This window comes from Fukomys damarensis, unplaced genomic scaffold, assembly GCF_012274545.1.
Source record: "Fukomys damarensis isolate Sample0158 unplaced genomic scaffold, DMR_v1.0_HiC HiC_scaffold_24, whole genome shotgun sequence".
Lineage (NCBI taxonomy): Eukaryota > Metazoa > Chordata > Mammalia > Rodentia > Bathyergidae > Fukomys > Fukomys damarensis.
Genome location: NW_022900936.1, coordinates 70,103,570 through 70,109,990, shown reverse-complemented (window position 1 = coordinate 70,109,990; position 6,421 = coordinate 70,103,570).

Below are 6,421 nucleotides of genomic sequence, written 5' to 3'. Positions count from 1 at the left end.
CCCTTGGATGGCGGTGACAGCTACATTAGTGTTTAATCCAGCCTTGCCCAACTCCTCTTGCATCCATCAGCTCCCTACCATGACTTGGGAAAAGTGGAGTATACAAAGTAGTCTGCTCTATCTTGTGGCATCTGAGGAGGTTTCACTGACAGAGAGATGCAGACATCACAAGATGAATCAAGAATGCCTACTTGAACCATAGCTTTAGAAATGTTAATAGCTAAAGGGGGAACATCCTGAACAATTCATACCCGGACCTAATACCTCCCAACACCAGAGAGCCCACATTCTGATCACAGCTGCAACACTCTGAGGGACACAGAATTGTCCTGTGAGGAGCAGCTGATGCTCGTCAGGATGGGACATACCAGGAGAACAGCAGGAACACAGCCTGCATGTTAGCTCTGCCAACAGTCCAATCTGGCCTCTTCACCCTGAGTATCTTGTTCATCAGAGTAAGTATCTGCTCTGTGATTATATTTATTTCCTTTAAGCAAAATATATTTAGTCCATCTCTAAGAGTTGCCAAAATCCTAATAGTTTCAAAACTAAAACCGCTAAAAAGTCCAAGTCCAGAGTCTTCTCATAGACATAAGGCAAACTCTTAGCTTTGAGCCCCTGTAAAAATGAGAATAAAAGTTAAATACTACTGACATACAAACACACAGGGTAGACATTCCCATTACAAAAGGGAGGAAATAAGGGGATAAAAAGAAGTGGGACCAAAGGATGCTCAAAGTCCAGCAGGGCAGACGTTGTATCCTGTGGTTCCATGTCCAGCACCAGGGGCAATCTGTGGGAACCTGTGGACTCAAATGGACTTGGGTTGCTCCACCTTTATGGCACTGGTGGTGGCTGAAGCCCTCATAGTGTCTCCCCATGGTCAGCTTTACTGGCTTCTTGCAGCTTTGCTCAGGGGATTCAAGTTCTTGGCTTCCCCAACAACCTGAGGTCTCCACTGCTTGGCTTCACCCTCACAGCTCCACGTACTTCCTTCCCCCTCAGGAGCACAGTGCCTGGACTTCCAGACCTTCTGACATCTGGGTGAAGCCTTTCTCTCCCCACAGCTCTTGCATTCTGCAGGCACCTGAAACCAGAATCATGTGGATGACACCAAGGGTCATCACCAGCTGCGAGAGTGACTGAACCCTTTCACATCCTACCAGTGCTCTCAGAGGCCTAAGCATGGTGAAATGAATCCCAGGAAACCAATTTCTGTTCCCTCAGCTGCTGCCATTCTGGACCACAGTGCTCTGGTCCAGGTTGGTTAGGACTTGGTAAAATTTGGAGAAATTTGATTTGGAAGTTATAACCTGAAGATCCATTTCAAGTAAAAAGTTAAATGAACGTTCACAACCTTTCTTAGACCTGTCAGAGACATAAGGTTACATGGTAAATCACTGACTTCAAATGGTAGAGAGACAAATGATATAGAAATATACAATTTACCTGAGAAAAAAAAATCCAAAAGATAAACTTCACAGAAACCAGGGTCAGGCTACCAACAACCTAGAATGTAATTTAAAAATTGCTGGAGCCAGTGTGAGAGTATATAAAGTAATCTCTGAGAATTAAAAACTGCAGAGAAGCACGCCCACACTTCTTCAAGTGTCAAAAAATTGCTGGGAAGGACTCTCAGATTTCTGTGAATTCTACTTGCAGGGACTCAATTGAGTTCACACAGTGAATAGCAGAGGAAAAAGTCTCATGTTTTTAGCAGGGGTAGAGGAAAGGTAACTGTGGTGGATTAGCCAATGGTCAACTTGGAACACCCAGCACAACTGAGTCAGTGAGGTCTGGGCCTGGAAGACCCACCTGAAGATTGTTGCCAATGGCATAAAGAGAGAACTGGAGGGGAAGATCATGTGCTGTTAACTTCCTTGGAGAAGCTTGCCATGGCTGGTTTTCCTGATGCAAAGTTGGCTGTTATCATCAGAGAAGCTTGGATCCTCACTGTCAATGGGAATGGCTGCTGTCCTTGTCAGGGGAGCTCTGACCTTCACTCTGAGAGTTGTTTCCTGGCTCCAGTGTAGATCCCTCAGCCTGGAGGCACAAAACCTTCACCCCACTGGTGCAGGCTTTCTAACTTCCACCACTGGTCTTTGGACCTTCCCAGGGAAGGTCTTTGATATAGATTTTTGTGAGACTGCCTTGGGCTCTAGGCCCCCAGCTGCATTCAGAGGATACTCTAGGCCTTCAGTCAGATTCGTATGGGACATTGCTGTGAGATCCAGGCCTTTGAATAGATAGGACTCTTGCACTCCTCTGCATTTGCCCTTTTGGGTAATATTACAAAACAATCCTATAAATTATGTGTCCTGTATTAAATCTATGCCCTTGCAAATCCTGACTACAACAGTAACCATTTGAAATATACCAGAACATTCTGTTTTTCTTAACAAGGCCTACCCTCAAGAAAAACTACTTTGCCAGTGTTTAATTTCTCAGAATTTCACCAAGCCCTAAGTTACCTGGGAGAAATATCTAATTCGTGCTGGCTCTATCCATCCTTTCCCACCTAAAGCACAGAGTGGGAAACTGAGATGCACTAGTGAAGGTCGGCTCAAGTGCTCAGACTCACTAATACACCAAATCCTAGGGCCACCGAATGCTCCCCACCGCCTACAACTTCCCACTGTATCACGAAAACCCATTTTACTAGAACTGCATTCACTCAGTGTAGCATGCTTTCATTAAAAGAGTACAACCCACTCTAACGGGCAAAAACACAGTGTGAAAAGACATAGCAGGTGTGCAACTCAGGTCAGGAATGTTGAAATTATCAGACTGGGAATGTAAAGCAACTGTGATTGACAAGCTAAAGGTTCTGCTGGGTAAAACATACAAGAAGAGATGGGCAATGTAAGCAGCCAGAAACTCTAGGAAAAACCAAACAGGAATTCTAAAGATCAAAACACTGTAGTAGAAATAAAGAATTTTTCAATAGGCTCATTGCTAGACTGATCATGGCCAAGGAAAGAATCTCTGAGCCTGAGCATATCCTCATTAGAGATTGCCAAAGTTGAACAGAAGAAAACAGCAAAGTGGTGATCAGCTTCAAAATTCCACTTTTCCAAGATCTAGAATCTAGAATCCTGGAAAATAAATTCTGGCAAGGTAAACAAGAAAAGTAGGGATCAGGAAGGAACTGACAGGAAAATCAGAAGCTACAGAGAATTTGGAGAGGCAGAGTACAGCACACCCAAAAATAACCAAGCAGGATCTGAAGGATCACCAGGGCTTCTGGCTCACAGGAGGGATAACCTCGCTTAACAGAGGGAATCTGGTTTACCAAGGCCGGGAGCACCATGGAGAAATCAAGGACTGGTCTGGCAACAAGGGCTCCAAGACCTACGGTGAACTGTAAAAGCCACGCAGGGTTTTCTTTCAAGGGGCTACTTACACAAGGCAGTCAACAGCCAGAGGAGGAGCCCAGCAAAACACCTGCCATATCACCAGAAAGTACTTCATTAGGTGCCTTTCAGGAAGGTGCTGGTTAATTAAGTCTGGGACTCAGAAAAACTAAGATACAACTTCACTTCACAGTGCCCAGTGTTACCCTCAGGGACTGGGTGGGAAATGCCTATGGGCAGCACCTGTGGATGGGGAGTGGCCTGGGAAGAGAACCCTACTAATGAGTGCAAGCTCAGGCTAGGAAGGACAAGAGCCACACCCAGTGAGGTGAGAAGCCAGGCCTGGCTTGGGTTGTGCTGAGAAACTTCTGGATCTGAAAGTGCCAACATTAAGTGCTAAACCCTTGCCCTACTGTGTATATCACAGGTCTACTGTGTAGGCTCAGGTCTACTAGCCTTCCCTGTCTACCAAGGTGAGCAGGGTCGTGCCTGACCTTGTACATTGCCACAGCCTGGGGTAAACAAAGGGAGCCAGTCTGGCACCCCACAAACCCACCACCCATAAAATTAGGCAGAGAAAACCTTGACTTACTGGATTCCAAAGCTGCAGATCCTAGAAGAAAACCACTTATTCAAAACTACAGGGAAAATTTTCTTTTCTCCTTTTTCCTTTCCTCTTTTCTCTAGTGTATGGGGGCAGGGGTCTCTTTACCCTTCCTTTTTGTCCTTCTTTTTCTTTTTCCTTTGATTTTTAAAAGTCTCCATATTTCCTCCATGTTGTCTTTTGTTATCTAATTCTTGTTTCTTTTTTTTTCTCTTTTTATTGTCTTGTTTCTTTTGTTACCTTTATCTAACTCTATAACTATCCTTCAACTCCTTAATAGGATCATTTGTCTCACTTTTCCTTAAATTTTTCAAATTTTTATTCTTTCATTCTCCTATTCTCAATTGCTCATATCTTAGTAATATAACCATTAAGCTTTATTAATCTTTAGTTATCTCTATCTTCTTTTCTATTGTTAGTGGAATATAGTTGTTGCATTTAGTAGATATTTGCTACATGTCAGTATTTGGAAGTCTTGGTGTTTATACCATAATGATGGAACTCGTTTTGATAGTCAAGGGTAGCAAGTAGATGATTAGTTCTTAGGGTATGTCAATATCCTGCTTGTCTTTGACACTGTTACAACTGCTGATTTACTTGATATTGCCAGGGTCACATAGTTGTTGCTATTAATAGGTTTTCTCCATATGCCAATATCTGGATTACATTTGTGACATTAACAATATTGTGGACCACTCCAAGGAAACTGGTTGCTGGGCTGATTACACTGCATTCTCCCCTCTGAAATTAACAGAGATGGTTGGCTCTAGGAAAAGAGGCAAAGTACTATAGTTAGCCATGCCCCAAGTGCATCAGTGAAAAGCAGACACTAACTAAAGTTTTATCTACACTACCAACAAAGTCTTTCCATGAGTGCCTACCAACCTAAACATGAATCAAAACAAACAAAAAAAAATAAAGCTGAGATAAGACAAAAAAAATGCCCCCTAAAACTCCAAACTCCCTCAAACTCAATCCATGGGCAGCAAGGGGAAGAAAAGCAAAATCCACACAGCCATATTATTCAAACTAATAATAGGACATTTAAAAATCAGACCAGTAAGTGTTTGGTGGGCTCATAGAAGATAAAATTAAGCAGATAATACATGTAATAAACAAAATCATCAGGAAACTTATAGAAGGCATAAATATAAAGCTGAGTTAAACAAAATGATGCAAAAAATTACCAGTTTAACAAATAATTACAGTCCGTGAAAATGTCCTAAACAGAAACCCAGGAGATAAAAAGTTATACTGAAAGTATGGACAGCAAAAATGACCTATGTGAGGACAGAATATCTGAATCAGAAGACAAGGATTCTGTTGATTATAGATACATTAAAAAAGAAGATATGAAAAATTAATCCAACAGGTGCTAAATGACAGAAAAAAAAGACTAAGATTAATTGTAATGAAAAAGCAGAAGACAAAAGGTAATAAAAATCTGTTCACATGTATAATAGCAAGAAACTTCCCAAATACAGTGAAATAATTAAATACACACACATAAAGGAAGCATAGAGAGCCCAAAATAGCTGGTCAAGAGAAACTTTCTGTGTAACATCATACTCAAAATCCCAGAAGGCCAACACAGGGAGTGAATCTTAAAAGCTGTTGGAGAAAAGCAACAGATTACTGATAAAGGAAAATGCATTAGAATTACAGCAGACTTCTCAGAAACAAGAAATAAAGGGCCCAGTAGAGCTTGTAGTGAAGTATTTTAAGCTTTAAAAGTAAACACTTTTAGACCCAGATGTATAGGCTGCAAAACTTTGCTTCTACATTGGTAGAGAATGACAAAAGAGAACTTCAAAAATTGATGTGCACCAAACCAGCACTCAAGAAAATTCTCAAGGATATCCTAGAAAAAAAAAAATACAGCCAATAATGCCAAAAAGTTTAATAGACTAAATATACCAGGGTGAGTAGTTAGATAGAAAAAGAAAGAATAGCCAGGTGTGATGGCACATGCCTGTAATCCCAGCACTCAGGAGGGTGAGGCAGGAGGATTTCTGTGAATCCGAGACCAGCCTGGGCTACATAGTGAGTTCCAGGTCAGTCTCAACTACATAGTGAGAACTTGTCTAAAAAAAATAAATAAAAAAAAGAAAGAAAGAAAGAAAAAAGAAAAAGAAAGACTAAATAAATCAGCACCATGAAAATAATTCAATGACAGGAATAAATTACCAGCCTGGGCCCCGATCCACTGCAGGAAGGAGAACCACGCCTACTCCCAAGTCAGGCTCAACTACATAGTGAGAACTTGTCTAAAAAAAATAAATAAAAAAAAGAAAGAAAGAAAGAAAAAAGAAAAAGAAAGACTAAATAAATCAGCACCATGAAAATAATTCAATGACAGGAATAAATTACCAGCCTGGGCCCCGATCCACTGCAGGAAGGAGAACCACGCCTACTCCCAACCCAGCCACCATTGCTCAAGCGTCGGGAAGGTAGCCGCGCAGGC